The sequence below is a fragment of the Triticum dicoccoides genome, chromosome 6B (genome assembly GCF_002162155.2).
Source record: "Triticum dicoccoides isolate Atlit2015 ecotype Zavitan chromosome 6B, WEW_v2.0, whole genome shotgun sequence".
Classification (NCBI taxonomy): domain Eukaryota; kingdom Viridiplantae; phylum Streptophyta; class Magnoliopsida; order Poales; family Poaceae; genus Triticum; species Triticum dicoccoides.
The window spans coordinates 432,621,144-432,641,861 of record NC_041391.1 but is presented as its reverse complement, the minus strand read 5'-3'; positions in this window follow the sequence as shown (position 1 = coordinate 432,641,861).

The following is a 20,718-nucleotide window of genomic DNA, read 5'->3' as shown; positions in this document are numbered from 1 at the left end:
TTTCCAGGGTAAAAGCCTTCATATAGCAGAAGATGGACATCGGAGGGCCACCAGGGGGCCTAGGAGACAGGGGGCGCGCCCAATAAGAGGGGGCCGCACCCCCACCCTCCTAGCCAGGGTGTGGGCCCCCTCTCGTATTTTCTTCGCTCAATAATTCTTATTAATTCCAAAAGTGTCTTCCGTGGAGTTTCAGGATTTTTGGAGCTGTGCAGAATAGGTTTCCAATATTTGCTCCTTTTCCAGCCAGAATTCCAGCTGCCGGCATTCTCCTCTTCATGATAAACCTTGTACAATAAGAGAGAATATCCATAAGTATTGTGACATAACGTGTAATAACAACCCATAATGCAATAAATATTGATATAAAAGCATGATGCAAAATGGATGTATCAACTCCCCCAAGCTTAGACCTCGCTTGTCCTCAAGCGGAAGCCGATATCGAAAAATATGTCCACATGTTTAGATATAGAGGTGTCGATAAAAATAAAATACGGACATGAGGGCATCATGATCATTCTTATAACAACAACATATATAGATTTTGTCATATGATTCCTTATGCTCAAGTAACAATCTGTTCACAATGTCAAGTATGGATCATAAACTTCATTGAGAACTAGCAAACTATAATCTCAATCATTGAAGCAATTGCAATTTATCATAACATCAGAAAGAGTCAAGAATAGAGCTTTTCAGCAAGTCCACATACTCAACTATCATATAGTCTTCTACAATTGCTAACACTCACGCAATACTTATGGTTATGGAGTTTTAATCGGACACTGAGAAAGATAGGGGCTTATAATTTCTCCTCCCAACGTATTCACCTTTGGGTGATGTCAACAATAATAGCTCATGCTAACTTACATCCAATTGGATATATATATCAGGATCTTTCCAACACGAGGTGCTTGCAAAAGGATAAAATGAAAAAGAGAGAGGTGAAAGATTACCTTGACTCTTGCACAATGTAAAAGACATAAAGTAAAAGATAGGCCCTTCGCAGAGGGAAGCAGAGGTTGTCATGTGGTTTTAGGGTTGGATGAACAAAATCTTAATGCAAAAGAATGTCACTTTATATTGCCACTTGTGATATGAACCTTTATTATGCAGTCCGTCGCTTTTATTACTTCCATATCACACGATCGTATAAAGCTTATTTTCTCCACACTAATAAGTCATACATAATTAGAGAGCAATTTTTATTGCTTGCAACATGACAACTTACTTGAAGGATCTTACTCAATCCATAGGTAGGTATGGTGGACTCTCATGGCAAAACTAGGTTTAAGGATATTTGGAAGCACAAGTAGTATCTCTACTTGGTGCAAGGAATTTGGCTAGCATGAGGGGGAAAGGCAAGCTCAATATGTTTGAATGATCCATGACAATATACTTTAACTAAGATGTGAGGAAACATAAACCATTACGTTGTCTTCCTTGTCCAACATCAACTCTTTAGCATGTCATACTTTAATGAGTGCTCACAATCATAAAAGATGTCCAAGATAGTATATTTATATTTGAAAACCTCTCTCTCTTTATTACTTCCTATTAATTGCAACGATGACCAAAACTATGTTTGTCAACTCCCAACAACTTTTAAGCCTCATACTCTTTATATGTGAAATCATTACTATTCATAAGATCAATATGAACTCTTTTATTTCTTTTTATTCTTTCTAATTTCACAAGATCATAGCAAGATAGCAAAGCCCTTGACTCAACACTAATCTTTATTATATAGCTCACGGACTCGATTACATAGAGGGATCACAAAGCAAAACTCAAAACTACTTCATACCAAAACTTCAATCTACTAGATCAAGATATTACTAAAAGGATCGAACTAAGAAAAACGGTAAAGATAGGAGTGTGATGGTGATACGATATCGGGGCACCTCCCCCAAGCTTGGCAGTTGCCATGGGGAGTGCCCATACCCATGTGATTATGTCCTCGGAGGTGATGAAGGAGTTGTTTATGATGTAGGCTTGTTCCTCAATTTACGCTTGAGGACAACATTTTGCTCTTTTAGATCATCAATCTCCTGCTCAAGACTTAATATCCTTCTGCATAGTTCCTGTTTGTTTTCCTACAAGAGACGAAAAGGGATAAACTCAATCTTTGGCTTCTTTGCTCTATCAGGGAGGCTTGACTTTTTAAACTCCACATGCATGTCCCCAGGTTGAGGTAATGGGGCTTCATCTTCGTTTGAGCTCGTCTCCTCCTTTCCCTTAGGCTCATAGTCTTCCTCTTCCTCAGTGGTCCAGCCACCATGTTCCAAGTCCCCGTAGACCTTAGGGTCTGCATGGAAATCAGCCACATAGCTTTCTCCCTCCGAATCCTGGGACGACATATTGCTCTAACCTGCGGCAGAAACAGCTCGAAACGAAAATAGAAGATTTTTGCGTGATACGGTGGTCAAAACCTTGGGGAGATTATATAATGATTTTTTACCGACCAAGAGAAGTAACATGCAAGAAAACAGAGTCCAGGAGGCACATGAGGTGCCCACGAGACAGGGGGTGCGCCCAGTAAGGGTGGGCGCACCCTCCAGCCTCGTGGAGGCCTCGTGTCCTTCCCGGATTACTTATTGCTTTCCAAAATTCTTAAATATTCCAAAACGGAGAAAAATTGCCATTAGAATTGTTTTGGAGTCGGTTTACTTACTGTACCACATACCTATTCCTTTTTGGAGTCTAAAACGTTCTGGAAAGTGTCCCTTATGTATTCCTCCGGGGTTACGGTTTCAATAATATTAGTTTCAACATTGATAGGATGACCTGAGATATAATGTTTAATTCTTTGACCATTTACCACCTTCGGATTTGTGCCTTCGAAGTTGTTGATTTTTATGGCACCGGAACGATAGACCTCCTCAATAACGTAAGGACCTTCCCACTTAGAGAGAAGTTTTCCTGCAAAAAATCTTAAACGAGAGTTGAATAGCAAAGCATAATCACCTATGTTAAATTGACGCTTTTGTATTCTTCTGTCATGCCATATTTTAATTTTTTTTCTTTGAACAGCTTGGCATTCTCATATGCTTGGGTTCTCCATTCATCAAGTGAGCTAATATCAAATAACCTCTTCTCACTGGCAAGTTTGAAGTCATAGTTGAGCTCTTTAATAGCCCAATATGCTTTATGTTCAAGTTCAAGAGGTAAGTGACACGCTTTTCCATAAACCATCTTATACGGAGACATACCCATAGGATTTTTATATGCAGTTCTATAGGCCCATAATGCATCATCAAGTTTCTTGGACCAATTCTTTCTAGATCTATTAACAGTCTTTTGCAAAATTAATTTGAGCTCTCTATTGCTCAACTCTACTTGACCACTAGACTGTGGGTGATAAGGAGATGCAATTCTATGATTAACATCATACTTAGCAAGCATTTTACGAAAAGCACCATGAATAAAATGTGAACCACCATCAGTCATAAGATATCTAGGGACTCCAAACCTCGGAAAAATAACTTCTTTAAGCATCTTAATAGATGTGTTATGATTAGCACTACTAGTTGGAATAGCTTCTACCCACTTAGTAACGTAATCAACATCAACTAAAATATGTGTATATCCATTAGTGGCAGGAAAAGGTCCCATATAATCAAAGCCCCAAACATCGAATGGTTCAATAACAAGAGAATAGTTCATAGGCATTTCTTGACATCTACTAATATTACCAATTCTTTGACATTCATCACAAGACAAGACAAACTTACGAGTATCTTTGAAGAGAGTAGGCCAATAAAAACCGGATTGCAATACCTTATGTGCAGTTCTATCTCCAGCATGGTGTCCTCCATATGGTTCGGAGTGACACTTGCGTAGGATCTGTTCCTTTTCATGCTCGGTTACACAACGTCTAATAACACCATCTACTCCTTCTTTATAAAGGTGTGGGTCATCCTAGAAGTAATGTCTTAAATCATAAAATAACTTTTTCTTTTGCTGGTATGTGAAACTAGGTGGTATAAATTTAGCAACAATGTAATTAGCATAATCAACATACCATGGAGCAGTACGAGAAGCATTAATGTCCGCTAATTGTTCATCAGGAAAGCTATCATCAATAGGAAGTGGGTCATCAAGAACATTCTCTAACCTAGACAAGTTGTCTACAACGGGGTTCTCATCTCCCTTTCTATCAATAATATGCAAATAAAATTCTTGAAGCAAGAGAACCCATCTAATAAGTCTAGGCTTAGCATCTTTCTTTTCCATAAGATATTTAATAGTAACATGATCAGTGTGAATAGTTACTTTAGAATCAACAATATAAGGTCTGAACTTATCACATGCAAATACTACTGCTAAGAATTATTTTTTAGTAGTAGCATAATTTCTCTGGGCGGTATCAAGAGTTTTACTAGCATACGGGATAACATTTAATTTCTTATCAACTCTTTGCCCTAGAACAACACCTACAACATAATCGCTAGCATCACACATAATTTCAAAGGGTAAATTCCAATCAGGTGGCTGAACAATAGGTGCAGTGATCAAAGCTTTCTTAAGTATTTCAAATGCTTCTACACAATCATCATCAAATATCTTTTTGCAATAAATTAGTCAGAGGCCTAGAGATTTTAGAAAAGTCCTTAATGAACCTCCTATAAAACCGGCATGACCAAGGAAACTTCTTATACCTTTTATATCCTTGGGACATGGCATCTTTTCAATAGCATCAACTTTAGCTTTATCAACTTCAATACCTCTCTCAGAAATCTTATGCCCCAAGACAATGCCTTCATTAACCATAAAGTGGCACTTTTCCCAATTCAAGACGATACTAGTGTCTTCACATCTCTGCAAAACTCGATCAAGGTTGCTCAAGCAATCATCAAAAGAGGATCCACAAATGGAGAAATCATCCGTGAATACCTCACAAATATTTTCACAAAAGTTAGAGAATATAGCCATCATGCATCTTTGAAAGGTAGCAGGTGCATTACATAAACCAAAAGGCATACGTCGATAAGCAAAAGTACTGAAAGGGCAAGTAAAAGTAGTTTTTGATTGCTCCTCCGCTGACACAGGTATTTGAGAGAAACCAAAATAACCATCTAGAAAGCAGAAATGTGTATGTTTGGATAGTCTTTCTAGCATTTGATCAATAAAAGGTAAAGGGTAATGATCTTTCTTAGTAGCTTTATTTAATTTACAGAAATCAATTACCATCCTATAACCTGTAATAATTCTTTGCGGGATCAATTCATCTTTATCATTAGGAACAATAGTAATACCTCACTTTTTAGGAACGCAATGGACAGGACTTACCCAATCACTATCTGCAACGGGATAAATTATACCTGCCTCAAGGAGTTTTAGTATCTCCTTTCTTACCACTTCTTTCATCTTCAGGTTTAACCATCGTTGAGGATCTCTAACTGCTTTAACATCTTTCTCCACTTTTATTTTGTGTTGGCATAGAGTGGGACTAATGCCCTTGAGATCATCCAGAGTATATCCAATAGCAACATGGTGCTTCTTCAGAGTTTTCAATAATCTTTCCTCTTCTTGCACTGAAAGGTTAGCACTAATAATAACAGGATATATCTTCTTTTCATCAAGATAAGCATATTTAAGATTATCAGGTAAAGGTTTGAGCTCAAACATGGGATCACCCTTGGGTGGAGGGGGATCCCCTAGGATTTCAACAGGCAAGTTGTGCAGAATAGGACCCTGTTGAAGGAATACTTCATCTATTTCCCTTCTTTCATTCATAAACATATCATTTTCATGGTCTAGCAAATATTGTTCTAATGGATCAGTAGGAGGCACGACAGTAGAAGCAAGACCAATAATTTCATCCTTACTAGGCAGTTCTTTATCATAGGGTTGCCTACGAAATTTAGTAAAATTAAACTCATGTTTCATATCCCCCAAGCCAATTGTAACAACATCCTTTTTGCAATCAATCTTAGCATTGACAGTATTCAAGAAGGGTCTACCAAATATAATGGGATAAAAGCTATCTTGTGAGGAACCAAGAACAAGAAAATCAGCAGGATATTTAACTTTCCCAAATGGCTTAATAGTATCCTATTGGCAAGCTTAATTGTAACATCAATATCTTCTAACTCAGCGGGCGCAATATCATGCATAATTTCTTCATATAAGGAAAAAGGTATTGCACTGGCACTAGCACCCATATCACATAAGTGATGATAACAATGATCTCCTATTTTGACAGAAATAACAGGCATGCCTACAACAGGTCTATGTATCTTAGCATCTGGTCTAGCAATATTAGCAGTTTCACCACAGAAGTAAATAACATGCCCATCTATATTATCATCCAAGAGATCTTTAACCATAGCAATACTAGGTTCAACTTTAATTTGCTCAGGAGGTGTATATGTTCTAGTATTACTCTTACGAACCACAGTTGAAGCTTTAGCATGATCCTTTATTCTAACAGGAAAACGTGGTTTCTCAACATAAGTAGTAGGAACAATAGGATCATTATAAGTGATAGTCTTTTATTCAACTAAAATAGGTGCAACTACTTTTACTTCAGTGGGAGGATTATATTTAAACCACTTCTCCTTAGGGAGATCAACGTGAGCAGGAAAAGATTCACAGAAAGAAGCTACTATCTCAGAGTCAAGTCCATATTTAGCGTTAAATCCACGAAAAGCATCGGTATCCATAAAAGATTTAACACAATCAAACTTAGGTGTCATACCTGACTCCTTACCATCGCCGGAACCCCAATCTTCAGAGTTGCGTTTAATTCTTTCCAATAAATCCCACTTGAATTCAGTAGTCTTCAGCATATAAGAACCAACACATGAAGTATCAAGCATGGTGCGATCATTGAGAGAAAGCCGAGCATAAAATTTTTGAATAATCATTTCTCTTGAGAGCTCATGATTGGGGCATGAATATAACATTGACTTAAGCCTCCCCCAAGCTTGAGTGATACTTTCTCCCTCACGAGGCCAGAAATTATATATGTAATTACGATCACGATGAACAAGATGCATAGGATAGAACTTCTGGTGAAATTGCAACTTCAATCATTTATAGTTCCAAGATCATGTATCATCACATAGCCTATACCATGTCAATGCATCTCCCTTCAAAGATAAAGGGAAGACCTTCCTATTAAAAACATCATCGGGAATACCTGCAAGCTTAAATAATCCACAAACTTCATCCACAAAGATAAGGCGTAAATCGGGATGCAATGTTCCATCTCCTGCAAAGGAATTAGCTAGCAGTTTCTCTATCATACCCGAAGGAATTTCAAAGTAAACATTTTCAGTAGGTTCAGTAGGTTGAGGAACAACTCTTTGCTCTACTGGTCGGTGTGAAGATACCCCGAACAAGCCCCTCAAAGGATTATTTTCCATAGTAACAAGTGACAGAAAATTTCAGCACACTATATAAATGTTTCCTTACCAAGTTCCACTCACCAAAGGCGCTTCACTCCCTGGCAACGGTGCCAGAAAAGAGTCTTGATGACCCACAAGTGTAGGGGATCTATCGTAGTCCTTTCGATAAGTAAGAGTGTCGAACCCAACAAGGAGCAGAAGGAAATGACAAGCGGTTCTCAGTAAGGTATTCTCTGCAAGCACTGAAATTGTAGGTAACAGATAGTTTTGTGATAAGATAATTTGTAACGAGTAACAAGCAATGAAAGTAAATAAGGTGGAGCAAGGTGGACCAATCCTTTTTGTAGCAAAGGACAAGCCTGGAAAATTTCTTATAATGAGAAAAGCGCTCCCGAGGACACATGGGAATTATCGTCAAGCTAGTTTTCATCACGCTCATATGATTCGCGTTCGGTACTTTGATAATTTGATATGTGGGTGGACCGGTGCTTGGCTACTACCCTTTCTTTGACAAGCATCCCACTTATGATTAACCCCTATTGCAAGCATCCGCAACTACAAAAGAAGTACTAATGTAAACCTCACCATAGCATGAAACTAGTGGATCCAATCAGCCCCTTACGAAGCAATGCATAAACTAGGGTTTAAGCTTCTGTCACTCTAGCAACCAACCATCTACTTATTACTTCCCAATGCCTTCCTCTAGGCCCAAATAATGGTGAAGTGTCATGTAGTCGACGTTCACATAACACCACTAGAGGAAAAGACAACATACATCTCATCAAAATATCGAATGAGTACCAAATTCACATGACTACTAATAGCAAGAATTCAACCAAGTCCTCAGGAACAAATGTAACTACTCACAAAGCATATTCATGTTCATGATCAGAGGAGTATTAATATGCATTAAGGATCTGAACATATGATCTTCCACCAAGTAAACCAATTAGCATCAACTACAAGGAGTAATCAACACTACTTGCAACCCACAGGTACCAATTTGTGGTTTGGATACAATATTGGATACAAGAGCTGAACTAGGGTTCTGAGAGGAGATTGTGCTGGTGAAGATGTTGATGGAGATTGACCCCCTCCCAATGAGAGGATCATTGGTGATGACGATGGTGATGGTTTCCCCCTCCCGGAGGGAAGTTCCCCCGGCAGAACAGCTCCGCCGAAGACCTAGATTGGTTCCACCAAGGTTCCGCCTCGTGGCGGTGGAGTTTCGTCCCGTAAGCTTGCTTCTAATTTTTTCCAGGGTAAAAGCCTTCATATAATAGAAGATGGGCACCAGAGGGCCACCGGAGGCCCAGGAGACAAGGGGGCGCGCCCCCACCCTCCTGGCCAGGGTGTGGGCCCCCTCTGGTATTTCCTTCGCTCAATAATTCTTATTAATTCCAAAAGTGACTTCGGTGGAGTTTCAGGATTTTTGGAGCTGTGCAGAATAGGTTTCCAATATTTGCTCCTTTTCCAGCCAGAATTCCTGCTGCCGGCATTCTCCCTCTTCATGATAAACCTTGTAAAATAAGAAAGAATAGCCATAAGTATTGTGACATAACGTGTAATAACAGCCCATAATGCAATAAATATTGATATAAAAGCATGATGCAAAATGAACGTATCACCCGCAACCTCGGCTTCAACTAGCTTCAACTTTAGGTCATACCTGCTCACAAGATCTGTGCGAGCCTTGGACATGCGGGGTCGACCTCTTCCTGGACTTGGGCCTCGCGTGCGTTGATGGCGTCCTATGCTTGAGCGACCTCGCGCTCCCTCGTCTCCAACCGCTCCTCGGCGGCCTCCAGCGTTAGTGCTTCCTCGCGCTTCCGGAGCTCCTCCTCCTCGACAGGCATCCCCCTCAGGGACGCAAGGGTGGATTGGTGCAACTCCACTTGCTGCTCTAGGGAGGCGCTCCAGGCTTGGAGCTCCCATGTGCGCTTCTCCGCAATCTCGCGATGACAATCTGCTTCCCGGGCCTCCTTCAAAGCTCGGAAGCAGGCCTCTCGTGAGGCCGCAAGGGACGCCTCGGCCTTCGCATTGTCAAGCTCACGCTGGTGGCGCACGAAGTTGATGGCCACCCTCAGCTTATGTCACTCCTCGGTCAGCCGTAGGCCCTCAGCTTCAAGGCGCGCGTCTACGTCCGCAAGCTCTCCACCAAGCTGGCCCATCACGTCCATCGCCTTTGGAAGAACTTGTGGCAGACGATGTTGCATTCACGCGCAAGCTTGAGCACGCTGCTGATGTTGTCTCCCATCGCTGGCGCCGTCGGTGGGATCTGAGGCGGTTCGCCCCCTCTCGGTAGGGGGCTGGGGGCTGGAGCCCCCATGGTCGCTGGCCAGGCCCCGGAAGGGACCCGGACCGGCGCAAGCTCGCCACTTGAAGAGGAGCCTAGGATTGACGCCAACCATTTGCCGTCCACGACCAGAGGAGGAACCCTGGGTAGGCTGGCCGTGATCGAGGCAAGGTTGCGAAGGAAAGATGGCAAGGGCACGGGCTCAAGGCACCTTGCTAGCAGGCTTGCTTCTCCGACTAACCCCGTGTCAGGGTCGGCATGCACGCTTGGGGCGCTCAAGGCTAGCGACGAAGGCAAGGCCAAAGGGAGCTACTTCTCGGGAGACTCCGCAGGCTTGGCAGGAGGGACCCTAAAGAGCCCCAATCAGGAAGGGAAGTAATGATTGGGGAGTTACAAGGATAAGGTACTTACTCGTCTATGGCAATGTACTTTCTATGTTTCAACGGCCGGATGGTGCCACTGCCGCAGCTCGAAGACTCCTTCCTCTTGCGGAGCACGGCGAAGTCCACGCGGAACTGACCTAGGCGTTGGATGTGGGGGGCAGCGCGAGACGTGGCTGGAGAAGCACCCAAGTGGTCGACCTCAGGAGTGCCGAGCTAGGAAGAGCAATTAGGCTCCGCCTCATGCTGGCTTGCTGAGGCCTCAGGAGCTCCGGCCTCGGGAGCCACCGGCTACATCTCCCCCTCAACAACCGCCTCAGGGCGAGCCTCACGAGTTCTGGAGGATGACGCCTCGGGAACCCCAAGCGGCATCGGCACCTTGACATCCGCGCCTCCGGCCTCAAGCGATGCTTGCCTCCCTGCACCTACTCTTGGGGCAAGCTCGGTGCTGGCGATAAGGAGGGGAGCCACGACGACAGGGTTCTCGCGAGGCCCCGTAAGGCCAACTGGGCGCAGCCCCCATTCGTCGAAGGAAGGCATCTATCCCGCAAACTCAACCCTGTTCGAGCATAGATACAAGAGGCAACCCTCTTGCGGCATATCGCCTGGCAACGGGTTGCCAGTCAAGGCTTCAAGCACCATCCTCTGCGCTTCGGGCGAGAGCCCCGACTCCTGAATCCTCATGTGATCCTGGTCACCGGTCAGGGCTTACATCGGCCGGGAATGGTGTTGGAGAGGGGCAATGCAACGCTCGAGGAACTCCTTCACCACCTGGGGTGCAGTCATGCCAAGGTCCCTCAACCTCTTCAACCGGAGCCAGACGAAGGAAAGGCGAGGGCTCGCGAGCCTCATGTGGCCCCAGCCGGAGTTGGGGATGGCGGGCGACGTCGGAGGCGAGAGAGGGGGCTGAGCACTCCGACATCCACGTACACCCACCGCGTCCGGAACCCGCTCGTGGATGGCGGGAGATCAAAATCAATCCCTGAGGAGGCCGTCTCTGCCACAGCCTGGAAGCTCAGGCACCTCGAGCACTGCAAGGGGTCGGTCAGATGCAGCGAGAAGAAATGTCGCAAGAGGGCGATGGAAGGAGCAATGCCCATCATGGCCTCGCAAACAAAGGCGAAGATGGTGAGGAGGGTAATGGATTGGGGATCAAGATGCAGCATGTGAATCTGGTAATGGGAAAGCATTGCGTTGAAGAAGGCGGAGAAAGGGGGAACCAGGCCAGACCACAGGGCGTCGATGAAGAACTGAACCTTAGTGGCTGTCCTGTCAATGGAGGCCCAGGACGCAGGCCAAGCCACCGTCCCTCCCCACTCGTTGAAGCTAGAGGCAAGCGCAGGGCAGACCTTGCCCATGGCCTCCAGGTTGAGCACCCGCGACCGGCTGACGGTGGGCTCGATTGTCAGGGGCGGGTTGGCTAAGGACAGAGGCTTCTTCCCCTTCTCCGTGCTAGTCGGCACCATGGCAATGGAGGGGGCAGAGTTCAAGTCGGATTGGGAGCGGAAGCAGGGGCTCGAGGAAGAAGGGAGAAAAGGAAGCACTCCGCCTGCGAGGAGGAAATAACCGTGTAGGGTGTCGTGGCCGCCTAGCCAGGCGGATATTGGGGCAGCATGGGGAAGCGGAGATGCCCACGTCCAATCAGTCGCCATGCGTCGACCAAGGCCGCAGGCTGTTGGGGCCCATGGTGCTCCGCACTTGCCCTTTGGCTTCGCCGCTAAGCCAAGTCCGAGCACGCCTTGGGCCTGGGGGCTACTGTCGGCGTTCTGGGAATGGGGGTCCCCAGACTTGCTTGCCTACGGCCTGTGGCGTGGCTCCACCAGTGGCCCAGTACGACCCGTCTTTGTCAACCAATACTCAAGACCCTCGCGAGGGGCCAAGCCTCGCGGGGCGGATGACACAAGGCCTCCTCAGGAGCAGCCTCACCATGCAGGCTCGCAAGGGAGGCGGACAGATCAAGGCAAGGGGTACCTCGCGAGGTTCCTGTGATGCAAGCCATGACAACCAAGCCCAGGCGGGTGCCAGCCCGTGCAGTGTCCTCGTTTCCCCTTTGGTGCTAAGGGGGAAAGTGCAGGCGCAGAGTACTGAGGCATCAGGCAAAGGTTTCCATATTGGTGCAACAAGACCAAGACCAGTAGGATGGCAGGACGGAGGTCATCGTGGAGCCCAAGACGGCGTCACCATCAGCCCCTTTGGCAGGCAGAGACCACCTTTAGTTAGGATAGCTTGTACTAGCTATCCCCTTTCGAAATGGCCGTTATTGGATCCCTTCCCGCTCAATATTTGGGGAGAGGACTAGGGCCTCTATAAATAGGGCTAGCCACCACAGTAGAAGGGGACCAAAACAAGAACAAGTAGAACACCGCACCAAGCACAAGAACACCTCTCCTCAGGAGGCTGTTCTTCCCTTGTACTGTTCATCATCAGCCCAAGAGGCAATCCACCACCAAACATAGGAGTAGGGTATTACACCACAACAGTGGCCCAAACCTGTATAAATCTTGTGTCTCTTGTATTGTGAGTTCATCGTGCTAGCTTAGAGATCGCGGCGAGGCTGAGGGCATGTTTCGGTAGGGGGAAACCTTCGTGCGCACCCTAGTGTTCAAACCTGAAGGGTTTTGCCGGAACCCGATATCCGACATAAACCTTAAGTTTGATTGTGTTAAACTCTTTATGGATACCGATGCTTTTCATGAATTTAGCACTAAATATGGTCTTGACTCTGAGATAGTAGCTTCTTTCTGTGAATATTTTGCTACTCATGTGATCTCCCTAAGGTGAAGTGGTTTAAATATCATCCTCCCATTGAAGTGAAAGTTGTACAACCTATTAGAGTTGAAGAAGAAACTATTACTTATAATGTTGATCCTATTGTTCCTACTACTTATATTGAGAAACCGCCCTTTCCTGTTAGAATAAAGGATCATGCTAAAGCTTCAGCTGTGGTTCGCAAGAGTAATACTAGAATACCTACACCCCCTGAACAAATTAAAGTTGAACCTATTATTGCTATGGTTAAAGATCTCTTGGTTGATAATATTGATGGGCATGTTATTTATTTCTGTGATGAAGCTGCTAGAATTGCTAAACCTGATATTAAAGATAAACATAGACCCGTTGTTGGCATGCCTGTTGTTTGTGTTAAAATAGGAGATCATTGTTATGATGGCTTATGTGATGTGGGTGCTAGTGTGAGTGCAATTCCTTTTACTTCATATCAAGAAATTATAAATGTGTAGGACCTTGAAGTATGTCTAGAGGGGGGGGGGGTGATTAGACTACTTGACCAATTAAAAACTTAACCTTTTCCCAATTTTAGAGTTTGGCAGATTTTAGCTATCTTAGGACAAGTCAAGCAATCATCACACAATTCAAGCAAGCATGCAAATAGTATATGAGCAGCGGAAATTAAAGCATGCAACTTGCAAGAAAGTAAAGGGAAGGGTTTGGAGGATTCAAACGCAATTGGAGACGCGGATGTTTTTGGCGTGGTTCCGATAGGTGGTGCTATCGTACATCCACGTTGGTGGAGACTTCAACCCACGAAGGGTAACGTCTGCGCGAGTCCACGGAGGGCTCCACCCACGAAGGGTCCATGAAGAAGCAACCTTGTCTATCGCACCATGGCCGTCGCCCATGAAGGACTTGCCTCACTAGCGGTAGATCTTCACGAAGTAGGTGATCTCCTTGCCCTTACAAACTCCTTGGTTCAACTCCGCAATCTTGTCGGAGGCTCCCAAGTGACACCTAGCCAATCTAGGAGACACCACTCTCCAAGAAGTAACAAATGGTGTGTTGATGATGAACTCCTTGCTCTTGTGCTTCAAATGATAGTCTCCCCAACACTCAACTCTCTCTCATAGGTTTTGGATCTGGTGGAAAGAAGATTTGAGTGGAAAGTAACTTGGGGAAGGCTAGAGATCAAGATTCATATGGTAGGAATGGAATATCTTGGCCTCAACACATGAGTAGGTGGTTCTCTCTCAGAAATGGTAACTTGGAAGTGTAGGTTTAGTCTGATGGCTCTCTCCACTAATGAAGAGGAGGTGGAGGGGTATATATAGCCTCCACACAAAATCTAACCGTTACACACAATTCACCAAACTCGGTGGGACCGATTCAACAGACTCGGTCGGACCGATTTAGTAAACCTAGTGACATTAGTGATTTTCGGTGGGACTGACATGCAACTCGGTGAGACCGATTCGGTTAGGGTTAGGGCATAACGTAATCTCGGTAAGACCGATTACAGAAACTAGGTGAGACCGATTTTGGTAATAAGCTTTCCAGAGAGTTGGTCAGGTAAACTCGGTGGGACCGATTTGCTCTTTTCGGTGAGACCAAAATGTTACAAAAGGGAAACAGAGAGTTTACATTGCAATCTCGGTGGGACCGATCGCTCACTTTGGTTAGACCGAAATGTTACGAAGGGAAACAGAGAGATTACAATCCCATCTCGGTGAGACCGAGATCCCTATCGGTAAGACCGATTTGCTTAGGGTTTGTGGCAGTGGCTATGACTTTTGAAATCGGTGGCGCCGGATAGGAAGAATCGGTGTGACTGATTTAGGCTTTAGGTTTAGGTCATTTGTGGATGTGAGAAAGTAGCTGAGGGTTTTGGAGCATATCACTAAGCACATGAAGCAAAAGGCTCATTAAGAAACACCTCATCCCTCCTTGATAGTATTGGCTTTTCCTATAGACTCAATGTGATCTTGGATCACTAAAATATAAAATGAAGAGTCTTGAGCTTTTGAGCTTGAGCCAATCCTTTGTCCTTAGTATTTTGAGGGATCCACTTTCATCATCCATGCCATGCCATTCATTGAGCTTTCCTGAAATAATAGTCTTGGAATAGCGTTAGCTCAATGAGCTATATGTTGTTATGAATTACCAAAACCACCTAGGGATAGTTGTACTTTCAATCTCCCCCTTTTTGGTAATTGATTACAACATATAGAGCAAAGCTTCGACAAATGATAATAAGATTAAAAACATCGTCGCTTTGAGAAGTATGTGATAAGCAAGAGCTCCCCCTAAATTTGTGCATAGTTTAAGATTTGCTTTGGACTGCAAATGCACAAGGAATTTGGCTCATGGGTTACTCTTCCATGTCACATACATCTTGGTGGAGCGCTCAAAATGATAAAGATTGAATACATGCACTCATCACCAAGCAAAGTGAATGATCACATAGGATAGATAAGATAATATCATCAAACATGCATAAGTGTAGCTTATGATCAAACACATGATCATCAATGTCTCACAAGAATAGCATAGTATCTCAAGCAATCAAAAGCAAACAAGTTTAACCACCAAATCAAGAGAGAACAAAAGCAACACTCTCTCTCTCTCGAAGCCTATGATCTATACATTTTTCTCCCCCTTTGGCAACAAGTTACCAAAAAGTTCATAGAAAATGCATAGTGCTAGATCGACTCTCAGGCTTGATCTTCAGGTGGTGGTGTCCGGATAACTCCAAGAACGAAGGCTTCAGTTGAAGTAGAGGGTGCTGGAGTTGATGCTGGAGCTGGTTGCACTGGAGCTGTAGCTGGTGCAGATGATGTTGCTCTAGTGTCTGTCACAGGCACTGCAACTGACATCTGGGCTCTAGGCACTCTGGCAAAAACATTAGTGGTAGTCTTGCCCTGCCTCTCCTGCATGTCATCCTGAAGTTGCTCCATAACAGACTGAATCTCAGTTACTTTGACATCAAGATCATGAAATTTGAGTTCCATGATTCTTTCCAAGCTCTCCTGATTTTGAGTGAGGGTGGCCAATCCCTTCTCAATCCTCAGTGTTGATGCTATTAAGTAACCAAGCTGCTCCTGCTTGTTCTTCAAGAAATACTCAAATGCCTCCTCTTGAGTTGGCATCTTGGCAGCCTTCTCCTTCCTTGCCTTCTCCTTCTTCTCTTGAGCATGTACAGATGATGGATCATTCTCATTCATGACAACCTCATTGTCCTCAAAGTCTGGATAAAGTGGAAAATGTTCCTTATCCAATAGATATTTGCCTGTTCCCATCTTTGAGTTTATCAACTCCTGAATCTGAGGGGCATATCCACAACTCCTCTTATGATCTGCTACAATCCTCTTAATGGTTTCAACCATAAGGCTCATGACCTTGAATTTCTGTGGCACATCAAACAAATGCAACATGTTGATTGCATGCCCTCTAATCATCTTGTGATCACTAGACTTAGGCAATAGAGTGTGCCTTAGGATGCAGTTAATTGTGGGCAGCCCTGACAGAAGGAAGTGGACTGACCCAAACTTATGTGTCTCAACATATTTGTCTGGGATCTCCTTGTACATGTGTGCCATGGAATTGTGGTCCATATTCTTCTTGGCATATACATCCAGGTCATCATCATTTTCCTTTGGGGCATTGATCAGTCTTGCCCATTCCTCAACAGTGGACTGGTACCTTGTACCTTCAGACATCCAAACTATCCTCCCATCTGGATAGAAGTGTGTCGTGGAGTAGAATTGCATGATAAGTTCATCATTCCAGTTGGTGAGCTTTTGCCCAACATAATCTGCAACTCCACAAGCAACAAAACTATCTTGCACTCCAGGATAGTGCTCTTCATTTTCCTTAATATAGGTCCAGTCGACCCACCTCATATCACACACTATGGGCTTCTTGTCCAACAAGATTGTCTCATAAAAGTCCTGCTGTTCCTTTGTATGGAACCTGTAATCAACAACAATTCTTCTCCTTGTGGCATATGGATCTGTCATCCTCCATAGCCTCAACCCTGAGTCTCTTCTGATGTTCATGTCCTCAGCCACATGATGGGCATCATTATGGTCTGGTATCTTGGGCTTGAGCTTCCTCAGAACCTGTCCTTCTTCATCTTCCTCATCAGCAACATTAGGCACTGGGGCCTTGTTCTTCTCAGCAGCTGGAATACTCCTGGTATTCCTCTTTGGTGCAAGCTTGGCCTTGGGGGCAGCTTTGGGTGCTTCCTTGGGCTTAGATGCTGCAGCCCCTGATCTAATAACATCACCCATAAGCTTTGGTGCCTTGGGTGCTGGTGCAGCAACCTCTTCTTCCTCTTCAAAATCTCTTCTCATTGAGGGCTTTCCAAGAACCTGGGCAGTAGTGGTTCTGGCTCTCTTCTTCTTCTTACCCTGAGCAGCTTCATCCTCTGATTCAATGGTAAACTTCATAGTTTCTCCAGTGGGAACTTTCTTGGGTTTGGAAGTGGTGTCTTTCTTTGCAGGTGCCTCTTTGGGTTCAGTTTGTTCTCGCACTTGAGTGGACCTTCTGACCTTGGGCATAGGTGTCCTCTTGGCAGGAAACTTCTTGTTCAGTCCAGGCTTAGTGCTATGTGCTGAGCCATACTCCTTTTTGAGCACTACTTTCTCAGAAGTAGCCTCATCTTGTTCAGCTCTATAGTCCTCATCCTCTGAGTCTGAGGTTCTCTTCCTCCTTTGCATGATAGCAGCCTTAGGCAGATTGCTAGGAGTGCTTCTGCTGCCTTCATCTGAAGTGCTGGAGAGACTAGTGCCCTGACTCATGTCAATCTACTCTTCTGACTTGTTCTAGCTGTCACTCTGGTCTAACATGCTGCAAACACTGACTGCTGACCTCGTGAAGAGTTATAGATGAGATAGAGTGGATGAGCATCACAAAATGCAGAGATTTTTGCAAAAGAATGATTCAAAAATTCAGTTTTAGTTTTTCATAGAAAGCATTCCGGATCAATCGATTTTCAAACTCGGTGATACCGAAGCAGTTTTGGAACCTAAACTGATGAACTCGGTTGGATCGAGTCACAGTTCGGTGGCACCGAGACTGCTAGGGTTTCACAAAGTCCTAAAATCGGTCTCACCGATTAGCAATTCTCAGTCAGACCGAGAGTTACTAGTGCAATGGCATAAGCCAAATCGGCGGGACCGAGTTTTTCAACTCGGTGGGTCCGAGATGGTTTCGGCGGAAACCTAACCCTAAAATTTTGAATCTCATCTAATCTACGGATTGCATTGACTGGATAGGAGTGTTTCAATCGTGGCAAGAATCAATAAGAACACAATGTGCTAGGAATCATACGAGGATAGCACAGTGATCGAGTCCATACCCTAGCTCGACGATGAACTCGCTATGACAGCAATGACGGGGTTGAATTCCGTTGACGGCGGCGGAGACCAGCGACAGGAGGCGGCTGGCGACGAGGAGACGATCCAGAGACCTTGGAGGCAGAGAGAGCTATTGCGCGGGCGAAGTGGTTCGGAGAAATTTCCAAAATTTTGCCCATGACTATATATAGCCCGACCCTGTCGGTGTGACCGAGTGGAACAACTCGGTGGCACCGAGATGCATAACTATGTACAGTTACAGCAACTCGGTGTGACCGAAAAGTTCAAATCGGTTGCACCGAGATCGAAAACTCAGATCGACTTAATGATATCGGTAGGACCGAAATGGAGGAATCGGTCAGACCGAGAATCACAAAGAAGTTTTGGAAGTTTAATTCTATGACGAATCGGGGACTCCGAGTGCTCCTCACACAGAGTGGTTCGAATCTGACTTGATCAAATTTTGTGATGTAGCATGAATAGAGTTTGAGACGAGAAAAACATAGATAGCTAGAGAAGGTTCTTAAGCATTCTTGTCCATCCACTTGGCAAAAAGAAAAGAAACTCAAACAATCAAAGCAACAAGTGGATGTCCTCGAATGAGTAAAATATGCACCAACATGCTCACACAATAAGATGGCAAATGAAATATGTGGCAAAGCATTCACAACCAATTCTAGCATCTATCAAACAATTGGCGATGACTAGGTCATCTATATATGAGTATATTGACTTAGGAGTCAAATGAAAACATTTGATCATAGGTCATACTCATCGTTTAAGCTCAAGTGGGGTTACCACTTTTACATAATGCATTGATGTGTTCACACCATTAGAGTTGCTTTGACTCAATTCTTAGAGTTAATCTCCCCATAGATGTGAGATCCCCCCTTAGAGGGATGAACTAACCTTGGGTTTTGTCGATGATGACTTCATGTAGGTGTTGAAGATTTGGATGCTCAATGTTGATGTAGATCATTTGGAGCAATCCTTTGGAGTGAGTTGCACTTTCAACTTACCTACATGGGTTAGTCCCACAAGGAACAAACAAGAATATCCATAGACATAGAGTGATGCACACACACAAGATGATGTCCATGAAATCATTAGGTTACCTTGTCCCTTGCCTTACCAACATGAGGGTTTGTGACTCCTTGAACTAGTGCAAGATGTGGAAGTTGATTGCACTCGTTCTTGCCATAATGATATGAGTGAAGAATGTTGGCGGAGTCACCCTCAAGAACTCTCTAGTTCTTCTTCTTCGGGATCCACATCATCTTGATGGGAATCCTTGGAGTTGTAGTTGTACTTGATGAAGTAGAACTTGACGTAGTCTTGGGAACCCACTTGAACAAGGCCTTAGGTGCTTCTTCAAATGCATCAATCTCTTCTTGAAGCTTGTCCTTGCCTTTGTTCTTGTGGTCTTATGGTGGAAGATCATCTTGTGCTTGTGTTCCCTTGAAGGAAGTAGGATCATACTTCTCTTGTTGAGGAACAAACTTCGTCTTGGGGTATTGATCTTCTTCCCACTCAACTCCATTGGCATTGAACTTTCGTTCAAAACCAACACCTTGATTCTTCCGGTGCCTTCCTTGCTTGCGTACAATTTCCTCGAATTGCTTACTCCCGGCAAGGCTCTTGTAAACACCTTTCTCTATAATTCCCTTCAATAAGCTATTTTCTTGCTCAAGTGTAACTTGGCTAAGAGAATCATTAGTGGAATCAAGAGAACTACTAGAAGCAACAATATTGGATTTGACATTATTATTGTTACTACTAGAGGAAGGATCTTTCTTGTACTTGTTACTACACTTGACTTGAGGCATGTAAGTAGATAAGAGTAAACGCTTGGCAATGTAAGAAGAGCTTTTCTTACGGAGATCATCATTGATTGCTTTTAAGAACTCATGCTCTTGCTCAAGATTGAGCTTTTCAAAGCGTAACTTCTCATGAGGCCTTAAAAGTTCTTGATGATCTTTGAAGATAGTTTCATGAGCCAACTTAAGAGTGTTTAGTTCTTTAGTTAGAAGCTCAATCTTCTCCTTATCATTGTCATTCGTTTTATCTTGATTAGCATGATTAATTGACGTTTCATCATAGTATTCATCACTAGAGTTGTCAACAAGTAAATCATCATCCACAAGCAAGTCATCTTCATCACTATTGGAATCAACATACTCAGGATGTGTTACCTTTGGACCTTTGGCCATGAAGCATCTTACAATTCCTTAATTTGGTGAATCAAATATGTCGTAGGAGTTAGTTGACACAAGTGCTAGACCGGCAACACCTTCATCTTGAGTATATTCGGAGTTGGAGTGATAGCTTCTCTCGGAGTGATTGCCGGAGTCGGAGCCGGATACCCATTCACCAACATGAGCTTGATGTCTTCGTTTTGTGTAGCTCCTTGATGACTTGTCCTTCCTTTCTGAATCCTTGCTTCTCCGTGAGGGTCTTCGTTCATAACGATCATCTCTACTCCTTCTCTCTCTTGGTGGTGATTCTTCTCTTTTGCTTCTTCTTCTTGGAGAATCTTCTCTTCTTTTGTAGGGTGTCGTACAATCATTGGAATAGTGTCCGAGTCTCCCATAATTGTAGCA